The sequence below is a fragment of the Chiloscyllium punctatum genome, chromosome 11 (assembly GCF_047496795.1).
Source record: "Chiloscyllium punctatum isolate Juve2018m chromosome 11, sChiPun1.3, whole genome shotgun sequence".
Taxonomy (NCBI): domain Eukaryota; kingdom Metazoa; phylum Chordata; class Chondrichthyes; order Orectolobiformes; family Hemiscylliidae; genus Chiloscyllium; species Chiloscyllium punctatum.
The window spans coordinates 69,684,397-69,696,576 of NC_092749.1; the positions used below are offsets into that span (position 1 = coordinate 69,684,397).

The 12,180-nt window shown below is 51.8% G+C and overlaps 2 protein-coding genes across 5 annotated transcripts in view; both read left to right on the top strand.

Annotated features, from left to right (window-relative positions):
• sanbr (SANT and BTB domain regulator of CSR) overlaps window positions 1–12,180 on the top strand; it is an 808,920-nt gene that overhangs the window by 586,920 nt on the left and 209,820 nt on the right. The gene's annotated exons all lie outside the window — the stretch shown is intronic.
• The window catches only part of LOC140482629 (uncharacterized), a gene marked incomplete at its 5' end in the record, with an annotated part of 91,392 nt that overhangs the window by 2,294 nt on the left and 76,918 nt on the right, over window positions 1–12,180 (top strand). The gene's annotated exons all lie outside the window — the stretch shown is intronic.

Sequence of the window (12,180 nt, forward strand, 5' to 3'; positions counted from 1 at the left end):
CACGAGGGAGAGAGAGAGAGAGAACACGAGGGAGAGAGAGAGAGAACACGAGGGAGAGAGAGAGAGAGAGACAGAGAGTAAACATGAGAGAGAGAGAACACGAGGGAGGGAGAGAACACGAAAGAGAGAGAGAACACGAGAGAGAGAGAGAGAACACGAGAGAGAGAGTGAGAACACGAGAGAGAGAGAGAGAGCGAGAACACGAGAGAGAGAGAGAACACGAGAGAGAGAGAGAGAACACGAGGGAGAGAACACGAGGGAGGGAGAGAGAGAGAGAGAACATGAGGGAGAGAGGGAGAGCGAACACGAGGGAGAGAGAGACAGAGAGAGAGAGAGAGACAGAGACAGAGAGAGAGAAAACACATGAGAGAGAGAGAACACGAGGGAGAGAGAGAGAACACAAGGGAGGGAGAGAGAACACGAGGGGGAGAGTGAAAACACACGAGAGAGAGAGAAAACGAGGGAGAGAGGGAGAGAGAACACGAGGGAGAGAGGGAGAGAGAACACGAGGGATAGAGAACATGATGCAGATAGAGAGAACACGAGAGAGAGAGCGAGCGAGCGAGAGTGAGAGAGAGCAAGAGAGAGTGAGAGAACACGAGCGAGAGAGAGAGCGAGAACACGAGCGAGAGAGAGAGAACATGAGAGACAGAGAGAACACTAGAGAGAGAGAGCACGAGAGAGAGAGAGAGAGAACACGAGGGAGAGAACACGAGGGAGAGAGTGAGAGAGAGAGAGAACACGAGGGAGAGAGAGACAGAGAGAGAGAGAGACAGAGACAGAGACAGAGAGAGAGAAAACACATGAGAGAGAGAGAACACGAGGGAGAGAGAGAGAACACAAGGGAGAGAGAGAGAACACGAGGGAGAGAGAGAGAGAACACAGGGGAGAGAGAGAACACGAGGGAGAAAGGGAGAGAGAACACGAGGGAGAGAGGGAGAGAGAACACGAGGGATAGAGAACATGATGCAGAGAGAGAGAATACGAGAGAGAGAGCGAGTGAGAGAGAGCAAGAGAGAGCGAGAGAACACGAGCGAGAGAGAGAGCGAGAACACAAGAGAGAGAGAAAACATGAGAGACAGAGAGAACACTAGAGAGAGAGAACACGAGAGAGAGAAAACATGAGTGAGAGAGAGAACACGAGAGAGAGAGAGAGAGAACACGAGGGAGAGAACACGAGGGAGAGAGAGAGAGAGAGAACACGAGGGAGAGAGAGACAGAGAGAGAGAGAGAGAGAGAGAGAGAGAGAGAGAGAGAGAGAGAGAGAGAGAGAGAGAGAGACAAAGACAGAGAGAGAGAAAACACATGAGAGAGAGAGAACACGAGGGAGAGAGAGAGCGCGAGAGTGAGAGCGAACATGAGCAAGGGAGAGGGAGAGCACGAGAGAACACGAGCAGGAGAGAATCAGAACAAATGAGAGAGAGAAAACACAAGCAAGAGAGAGAGAACACGAGGGAGAGAGAGAGAGAGAACACGAGGGAGAGAGAGACAGAGATAGAGAGACAGAGACAGAGACAGAGAGAGAGAAAACACACGAGAGAGAGAGAGAACATGAGAGAGAGAGAGAGAGAACACGAGAGAGAGAACACGAGGGAGAGAGAGAGACAGAGAACACGAGAGAGAGAGGGTGAGAGAACACGAAGGTGAGAGAGAGAACATGAGGCAGTGAGAGAGAACACGAGAGAGAGGGCGAGAGGGAGAGAGAGCAAGAGAGAGCGAGAGAACACGAGCGAGAGAGAGAGCGAGAACACGAGAGAAAGAGAGAACACGAGGGAGAGAAAGAGAGAGAACACGAGAGAGAGAGAGAGAACATGAGGGAGAGAGAGAACACGAGAGAGAGAAAACACACAAGAGAGAGAGAACACGAGGGAGAGAGAGAGAACATAAGGGAGAGAGAGAGAACACGAGGGAGAGAGAACATGAGGCAGAGAGAGAGAACACGAGAGAGAGAGAGCAAGCAAGAGGGAGAGAGAGCAAGAGAGAGCGAGAGAACACGAGAGAGAGGGCGAGAACACGAGAGAGAGAGAACATGAGAGACAGAGAGAAACTAGAGAGAGAGAACACGAGAGAGAGAGAGAGAGAACACGAGGGAGAGAACACGAGGGACAGAGAGAGAGAACATGAGGGAGAGAGGGAGAGAGAACACGAGGGAGAGAGAGAGAGAACATGAGGGAGAGACGGAGAGAGAACACGAGGGAGAGAGAGACAGAGAAAACACACGAGAGAGAGAGAGAACACGAGGGAGAGAGAGAGAACACAAGGGATAGAGAGAGAACACAAGGGATAGAGAGAGAACACGAGGGAGAGAGAGAGAACACAGGGGAGAGAGAGAAAACATGAGGGAGAGAGAGAACACGAAAGAGAGAAAACACGAGGGAGAGAGAGAGAAAACACGAGAGAGAGAGAGAGAAAACACGAGGAAGAGAGAGAGAACACGAGGGAGAGAGAGAGAACACGAGGGAGAGAGAGAGACAGAGAGAGAGAAAACACACGAGAGAGAGAGAACATGAGGGAGAGAGAGAGAGAACACGAGGGAGAGAGGGAGAGAGAGAGAGCGAGCGAGAGGGAGAGAGAGCAAGAGAGAGCGAGAGAACACGAGCGAGAGAGTGAGAACACGAGAGAGAGAGAGAACACGAGAGACAGAGAGAGAACACGAGGGAGAGAACACGAGGGAGAGAGAGAGAGAGAGAGAGAGAACACGAGGGAGAGAGGGAGAGAGAACACGAGGGAGAGAGAGAGAGAGAGAGAGAACACGAGGGAGAGAGGGAGAGAGAACAAGAGGGAGAGAGAGACAGAGAGACAGAGTGAGAGAGACACAAGAGAAAACACACGAGAGAGAGAGAACACGAGGGAGAGAGAGAGAACACAAGGGAGAAAGAGAGAACACGAGGGAGAGAGAGAAAACATGAGGGAGAGAGAGAACACGAAAGAGAGAGAGAACACGAGAGAGAGAGCGAGAACGCGAGAGACAGAGAGAACACGAGAGACAGAGAGAATACGAGAGAGAGAGAACACGAGAGATAGACAGAGAGAACACGAGGGAGAGAACACAAGGGAGAGAGAGAGAGAGACCACGAGGGAGAGAGAGAGAACACGAGGGAGAGAGAGAAAACATGAGGGAGAGAGAGAACACGAAAGAGAGAGACAACACGAGAGAGAGAGAGCGCGAGAACACGAGAGAGAGAGGGAGAGAGAGAGAGAGAGAGAGAAAACACACGAGAGAGAGAACACAGGGGAGAGAGAGAACACGAGGGAGAGAGAGAAAACATGAGGGAGAGAGAGAACACAAAAGAGAGCGAGAACACGAGAGAGAGAGAGAACACGAGACAGAGAGAACACGAGGGAGAGAGAGAGAACACAGGGGAGAGAGAGAACACGAGGGAGAGAACACGAGGGAGAGAGAGAGAGAGAACACGTGGGAGAGAGGGAGAGAGAACTAGAGAGAGAGAGAGAGAGACAGAGACAGAGAGAGTGAAAACACACGAGAGAGAGAGAACACGAGGGAGAGAGAGAGAACACAAGGGAGGGAGACAGAACACGAGGGAGAGAGAGAGAGCACACAGGGGAGAGAGAGAACACGAGAGAGAGAGAGCGAGAACACGAGAGAAAGAGCGAGAACACGAGAGTGAGAGAGAACACGAGAAACAGAGAGAGCACGCGAGAGAGAGAACACAAGGGAGAGAGAGAGAGAGAACACAAGGGAGAGAGAACACAAGGGAGAGAGAACATGAGGCAGAGAGAGAGAACACGAGAGAGAGAGGGCAAGAGAGAGCGAGAGAACACGAGAGAGAGGGCGAGAACACGAGAGAGAGAGAGAACATGAGAGACAGAGAGAACACTAGAGAGAGAGAACACGAGAGAGAGAGAGAGAGAACACAAGAGAGAGAGAGAGAGAGAGAGAACACGAGGGAGAGAACACGAGGGACAGAGAGAGAGAACATGAGGGAGAGAGGGAGAGAGAACACGAGGGAGAGACAGAGAGAGAACACGAGGGAGAGAGAGACAGAGAGAGACAGAGAGAGAGAGACAGAGAAAACACACGAGAGAGAGAGAGAACACGAGGGGAGAGAGAGAGAACACAAGAGATAGAGAGAGAACACGAGGGAGAGAGAGAGAACACAGGGGGGAGAGAGAAAACATGAGGAGAGAGAGAACACGAAAGAGAGAAAACACGAGAGAGAGCGGGGGAGAGAGAGAACACGAGGAAGAGAGAGAACACGAGGGAGAGAGAGAGAGAGAGAGAGAGAACACGAGGGAGAGAGAGAGAGAGAGAACACGAGGGAGAGAGGGAGAGAGAGGGAGAGATCAAGAGAACACAAGCGAGAGAGAGAGCGAGAACACGAGAGAGAGAGAGAACACGACGGAGAGAACACGAGGGGAGAGAGAGAGAGAGAACACGAGGGAGAGAGGGAGAGAGAACACGAGGGAGAGAGAGAGAGAACACGAGGGAGAGAGAGAACACGAGAGAGAAAACACACGAGAGAGAGAGAGAACACGAGGGAGAGAGAACATGAGGCAGAGAGAGAGAACCCGAGAGAGAGAGCGAGCGAGCGAGAGGGAGAGAGAGCAAGAGAGAGCGAGAGAACATGAGCGAGAGAAAGAACACGAGCGAGCGAGTGAGAGAGGGTGCGCGAGAGATAGCACGCGCGAGAGACAGAGAGAGAGAGAGCGAACACGAGCGAGAGAGTGTGCGGGAGAGAGAGAGCGAACATGAGCAAGGGAGAGGGAGAGCGCGAGAGAACACGAGCAGGAGAGAATCAGAACAAATGAGAGAGAGAGAACACGAGCGAGAAAACACGAGAGCAAGTGCACGGAGAGAGAGAGCACGAGCGAGAGAGAGAACACGAGCGAGAGAGAGATTGCGCGAGAGAGAGCGAGATAGAAAACACGAGCGAGAGAGAGAGAGAACACGAGCGAGAGAGAGAGAGAGAAATATCACGAACGAGAGAGAGAACTTGAGCGAGACAGATAACATGAGCGAGAGAGACAGAGAGCGCGAACACGCGAGAGAGTGAGAACACACGAGAGAGAGAGAACACGAGGGAGAGAGAGAGAACACGAGGGAGAGAGAGAGAACATGAGCAAGAGAGAGAGAACACGAGGGAGAGAGAACACGAGGGAGAGAGAGACAGAGAGAGAGAGTGAGAAAACACACGAGAGAGAAAACACACGAGAGAGAAAACACACGAGAGAGAGAGAGAGAGAACACGAAGGGAGAGAACACAAGGGAGAGAGAGAACACGAGGGAGAGAGAGAGAACACGAGGGAGAGAGAGAGAGAGAGAGCGATAACAAGAGAGAGAGAGAACACGAGAGACAGAGAACACGAGAGAGAGAGAGAACACGAGGGAGAGAACACGAGGGAGAGAAAGAGAGAGAACACGAGGGAGGAGAAAGAGAGAGGACACGAGGGAGAGAGAGAGAACACGAGGGAGAGAGAGAAAACACACGAGAGAGAGAGAACACGAGGGAGAGAGAGAGAACACAAGGGAGGGAGAGAGAAAATGAGGGAGAGAGAGAGAGAACACAGGGGAGAGAGAGAACATGAGGGAGAGAGAGAAAACATGAGGGAGGGAGAGAGAACACGAGGGAGAGAGAGAGAGAACACAGGGGAGAGAGAGACAACGAGGGAGAGAGAGAAAACATGAGGGAGGGAGAGAGAACACGAGGGAGAGAGAGAGAGAGAACACAGGGGAGAGAGAGAACACGAGGGAGAGAGAGAAAACATGAGGGAGAGAGAGAACATGAAAGAGAGAGAGAACACGAGAGAGAGCGAGCGAGAACACGAGAGAGAGAGAGAACATGAGAGACAGAGAGAACACGAGAGAGAGAGGACACGAGAGAGATAGAGAGAGAGAGAGAGAGAGAGAACACGAGGGAGAGAACACGAGGGAGAGAGAGAGAGAGAACACGAGGGGAGAGGGAGAGAGAACACGAGGGAGAGAACACGAGGGAGAGAGAACACGAGGGAGAGAGAGAGAGAACACGAGGGAGAGAGAGACAGAGACAGAGACAGAGAGAGAAAACACACGAGAAAGAGAGAACACGAGGGAGAGAGATAGAAACACGAGGGAGGGAGAGAGAACACGAGGGAGAGAGAGAGAACACAGGGGAGAGAGAGAACACGAGGGAGAGAGAGAGAACGCGAGGGAGAGAGAGAGAGAACACAGGGGAGAGAGAGAACACGAGGGAGAGAGAGAAAACATGAGGGAGAGAGAGAACACGAAAGAGAGCGAGAACACGAGAGAGAGAGCGAGAACACGAGAGAGAGAGAACACGAGAGAGAGAGAACACGAGAGAGAGAGAACACGAGAGAGAGACAGAGAGAGAGAACACGAGGGAGAGAACACGAGGGAGAGAGAGAGAGAACACGAGGGAGAGAGGGAGAGAGAACTAGAGAGAGAGAGAGAGAGAGAGACAGAGAGAGTGAAAACACACGAGAGAGAGAACACGAGGGAGAGAGAGAACACGAAAGAGAGCGAGAACACGAGAGAGAGAGAGAACACGAGGGAGATAGAGAGAGAACATGAGGGAGAGAGAGACAGAGAGAGAGAGACAGAGACTGAGACAGAGAGAAGAGAAAATACACGAGAGAGAGAGAACACGAGGGAGAGAGAGAACACAAGGGAGAAAGAGAGAATACGAGTGAGAGAGAGAAAACACGAGGGAGAAAGAGAAAACATGAGGGAGAGAGAGAACACGAAAGAGAGAGAGAGAACACAAGAGAGAGAGCGAGAACATGAGAGAGAGAGAGAACACGAGAGACAGAGAGAACACGAGAGACAGACAGAACACGAGAGAGAGAACACGAGGGAGAGAGAGAGAGAACACGAGGGAGAGAGAGACAGAGACAGAGAGACAGAGACAGAGACAGAGAGAGAAAACACACGAGAGAGAGAGAACACGAGGGAGAGAGAGAGAACAGAAGGGAGGGGGACAGAACACGAGGGAGAGAGAGAGAACACGAGGGAGAAAGAGAGAACACAAGGGAGAGAGAGAGAACATGAGGGAGAGAGAGAACACGAAAGAGAAAGAGAACACGAAAGAGAGAGAGAACACGAGAGAGAGAGAGAGAGAGAGAACACGAGGAAGAGAGAGAGAACACGAGGGAGAGAGAGAGTGAAAACGAGAGAGAGAGAGCGAGAACACGAGAGAGGAAGAGAACACGAGGGAGAGAGGGAGAGAACACGAGGGAGAGAGAGAGAACACAAGCGAGGGAGAGAGAACACGAGGGAGAGAGAGAGAGAACAAAGTGGAGAGAGAGAACTCGAGGGAGAGAGAGAAAACATGAGGGAGAGAGAGAACATGAAAGAGAGCGAGAACACGAGAGAGAGAGAGCGAGAACACGAGAGAGAGAGAGCGAGAACACGAGAGAGAGAGAGCGAGAACACGAGAGAGAGAGAGAGACAACACGAGAGACAGAGAGAACACGAGAGAGAGAACATGAGAGAGAGAGAACACGAGGGAGAGAGAGACAGAAAGAGAGAGACAGAGACAGAGAGAGAGAAAACACACGAGAGAGAGAGAACACGAGGGAGAGAGAGAGAGAACACAGGGGAGAGAGAGAGAGAACACGAGGGAGAGAGTGAAAACACACAAGAGAGAGAGAACACGAGGGAGAGAGAGAGAGAGAGAGAGAGCGAGAACACGAGGGAGAGAGGGAGAGAGAACACGAGGGAGAGAGGGAGAGAGAACACGAGGGATAGAGAACATGAGGCAGAGAGAGAGAACACGAGGGAGAGAGAGAGAGAACACGAGAGAGAGAGAGAGAGAACACGAGAGAAAGAGAGAGAGTGACAAAACACACAACGGAGAACACACGAGAGAAAGAACACGAGAGATAGTGAGAACACGAAAGATAGAATGAGAACACGAGCGAGAGAGAGAGTGCGCGAGAGAGAGTGAGGGAGAGAACATGAGCGAGAGACAGATAACATGAGTGAGAGAGAGAGAGAGCCAACTCACGACAGAGAGCGAACGCACGAGAAAGTGAGAACACACGAGAGAGAGACAATGAGAACACGAGAGAGAGAGAACACAAGGGAGAGAGAGAACACAAGGGAGAGAGAGAGAGAACACGAGAAAGAGAGAGAGAACAGGAGGGAGAGAGAGAGAGAGAGAACACGAGAGAGAGAGAACACGAGGGAGAGAGAGACAGAGAGAGAGAGAGAGAGTGAAAACACACGAGAGAGAGAGAGAGAACACGTGAGAGAGAGAACACGATAGAGAGAGAACACACCAGAGAGAGAGAACACGAGAGAGAGAACACGAGAGAGAGAGAACACGAGAGAGAGAGAACACGAGGGAGCGAGAGAGAACACAAGGGAGAGAGAGAACGCAAGGGAGAGAGAGAGAACGCGAGGGAGAGAGAGAGAACGCGAGGGAGAGAACACGAGCGAGCGAGAGAGTGCTCGAGAGACAGCGCGTGCGAAAGAGAGAGAGGGCGAACATGAGCGAGAGAGAGAGCGCGAGAGAGAGAGTGAACATGAGCACGGGAGAGGGAGAGCGCGAGAGAACACGAGCAGGAGAGAATCAGAACAAACGAGAGAGAGAAAACATGAGCAAGAGAGAGAGAACACGAGAGAGAGAGAACACGAGCGAGAAAACACGAGAGAGCAAGAGCCCGAGAGAGAGAACACGAGCGAGCGAGCGAGAGCGAACACAAGCGAGAGAGAGAGTGCGCGAGAGAGAGCGAAATAGAAAACACGAGCGAGAGAGAGAGAGAGAGAGAGAGAGAGAGAGAGAGTGAGAGAGAGAACACGAGCGAGAGAGAGAGAACATGAGCAAGAGAGAGAGAACACGAGCGAGAAAACACGAGAGAGCAAGAGCACGAGAGAGAGAACACGAGCGAGAGAGAGAGAACACGAGCGAGCAAGCGAGAGCGAACACGAGCGAGAGAGAGAGTGCGCGAGAGAGAACGAGATAGAAAACACGAGCGAGAGAGAGAGAGAGAGAACACGAGCGAGAGAGAGAGAGAAAGAGAGAGAGAGAGAAAAATCATGAACGAGAGAGAGAACATGACCGAGACAGATAACATGAGCGAGAGAGACAGAGAGAGCGAACACGCGAGAGAGTGAGAACACACGAGAGAGAGAGAACAGAGGGAGAGAGAGAGAGAAAACACGAGGGAGAGAGAACACGAGGGAGAGAGAGAGAGAGAGAACACGAGGGAGAGAGAGACAGAGAGAGAGAGAAAACACACGAGAGAGAAAACACACGAGAGAGAGAACACGAGGGAGAGAGATAGAGAACACGAGGGAGAAAGAGAGAGAACACGAGGGAGAGAACACAAGGGAGAGAGAGAACACGAGGGAGAGAGAGAGAGAACACGAGAGAGAGAGAGAGAGAAAACACACAAGGGAGAACACACGAGAGAAAGAACACGAGAGAGTGTGAGAACACGAAAGATAGAACGAGAACACGAGCGAGAGAGAGAGTGCACGAGAGAGAGTGAGGGAGAGAACATGAGCGAGAGAGAGAGAGAGACAACTCATGAGAGAGCGAACGCACGAGAGAGTGAGAACACACGAGAGAGAGAGAATGAGAATACGAGAGAGAGAGAACACAAGGGAGAGAGAGAGAATACGAGGGAGACAGAGAGAGAAAGAGAGAGAACACGAGAGAGAGAGCAAGAACACGAGAGAGAGAGACAGAGAGAGAGCGAGAACACGAGAGAGAGCGAGAACACGAGAGGGAGAGAACACGAAGGAGAGAACACGAGGGAGAGAACACGAGGGAGAGAACACGAGGGAGAGAGAGAGAGAGAGAGAGAACACGAGGGAGAGAGAGACAGAGAGAGACAGAGACAGAGAGAGAGAAAACACACGAGAGAGGGAACACGAGGGAGAGAGAGAGAACACAAGGGAGAGAGAGAGAACACGAGGGAGAGAGAGAGAACACGAGGGAGAGAGAGAGAACACGAGGGAGAGAGAGAGAACACAAGGGAGAGAGAGAACACAGGGGAGAGAGAGACAACATGAGGGAGAGAGAGAACACGAAACAGAGAGAGAACACGAGAGAGAGAGAGAGAAAACACACGAGAGAGAGAGAGAACACGAGGAAGAGAGAGAGAACACGAGAGAGAGAGAGAGCGAGAACACGAGAGAGAGAGAGAGAGCGAGAACACGAGAGAGAGAGAACACGAGAGACAGAGAGAACACGAGAGAGAGAGAACACGAGAGAGAGAGAGAACACGAGAGAGAGAGAGAGAGAGAGAGAACACGAGGGAGAGAGGGAGAGAGAACACGAGGGAGAGAGACAGAGAGAGACAGAGACAGAGAAAGAGAGAGAGAAAGCACACGAGAGAGAGGGAACACGAGGGGGAGAGAGAGAGAACACAAGGGAGAGGGAGAGAACACAAGGGAGAGGGAGAGAACACAGGGGAGAGAGAGAAAACATGAGGGAGAGAGAGAAAATGAGAGAGAGAGAGTGAAAACACACAAGGGAGAGAGAACACGAGGGGGAGAGAGAGAACACGAGGGAGAGAGAACACGAGGGGGAGAGAGAGAACACGAGGGAGAGAGAGAGAACACGAGGGAGAGAGAGAGAGAAAACGGGAGAGAGAGAAAACATGAGGAAGAGAGAGAACACGAAAGAGGGAGAGAACACGAGTTAGAGAGAAAACACACGAGAGAGAGAGAACATGAGGAAGAGAGAGAGAACACGAGGGAGCGAGAGAGAGAACAGGAGAGAGAGCGAGAACACTAGAGAGAGAGAGAACACGAGAGAGAGAGAACACGAGAGAGAGAGAACACGAGAGAGAGAGAGAACACGAGAGAGAGAGAGAACACGAGAGAGAGAGAACACGAGAGAGAGAGAACATGAGAGAGAGAGAGAGAACACGAGGGAGAGAACATGAGGGAGAGATGGAGAGAGAACACGAGGGAGAGAGAGAGAACACGAGGGAGAGAACACGAGGGAGAGAGGGAGAGAGAACACGAGGGAGAGAGAGAGAGAACACAAGGGAGAGAGAGAGAGAGAGAGAGACAGAGACAGAGAGAGAAAACACACGAGAGAGAGAGAACACAAATGAGACAGAGAGAACACAAGGGAGGAGACAGAACACGAGGGAGAGAACACGAGGGAGAGAGGGAGAGAACACAAGGGAGAGAGAGAGAGAACACAAGGGAGAGAGAGAGAGACAGAGACAGAGACAGAGAGAGAAAACACACGAGAGAGAGAGAGAACACAAGGGATTAGATTAGATTAGATTAGATTAGATTACTTACAGTGTGGAAACAGGCCCTTCGGCCCAACAAGTCCACACCGCCCCTCGGGGGGCAACCCACCCATACCCCTACCTAACACTACGGGCAATTTAGCATAGCCAATTCACCTGACCTGAACATCTTTGGACTATGGGAGGAAACCGGAGCACCCGGAGGAAACCCACGCAGACACGGGGAGAATGTGCATACTCCACACAGTCAGTCGCCTGAGGCAGGAACTGAACCCAGGTCCCTGGCGCTGTGAGGCAGCAGTGCTAACCACTGTGCCACCGTGAGAACACAAGGGAGGGAGACAGAACACGAGGGAGAGAGAGAGAGAGAAAACACGAGGGAGAGAGAGAACACGAAAGAGAGCAAGAACACGAGAGAGAGAGAGAACACGAGAGAGAGAGAACACGAGGGAGAGAGAGAGAGAGAAAACACGAGGGAGAGAGAGAGAGAACACGAGGGAGAGAGAGAGAGAGAGAACACGAGGGAGGAGACAGAACACGAGGGAGAGAACACGAGGGAGAGAGGGAGAGAGAACACGAGGGAGAGAGAGAGAGAACACGAGGGAGGAGACAGAACACGAGGGAGAGAACACGAGGAAGAGAGGGAGAGAGAACACGAGGGAGAGAGAGAGAGAACACAAGGGAGAGAGAGAGAGAACACAAGGGAGAGAGAGAGAGAGACAGAGACAGAGACAGAGAGAGAAAACACACGAGAGAGAGAGAACACAAGGAAGAGAGAGAGAACACAAGGGAGGGAGACAGAACACAAGGGAGAGACAGAGAGAACACAGGGGAGAGAGAGAACACGAGGGAGAGAGAGAAAACATGAGGGAGAGAGAGAACACGAAAGAGAGTGAGAACACGAGAGAGAGAGAGAACACGAGAGCGAGAGAACACGAGGGAGAGAAGACGAGGGAGAGAGAGAGAGAGAACACGAGGGAGAGAAAACATGAGGGAGAGAGA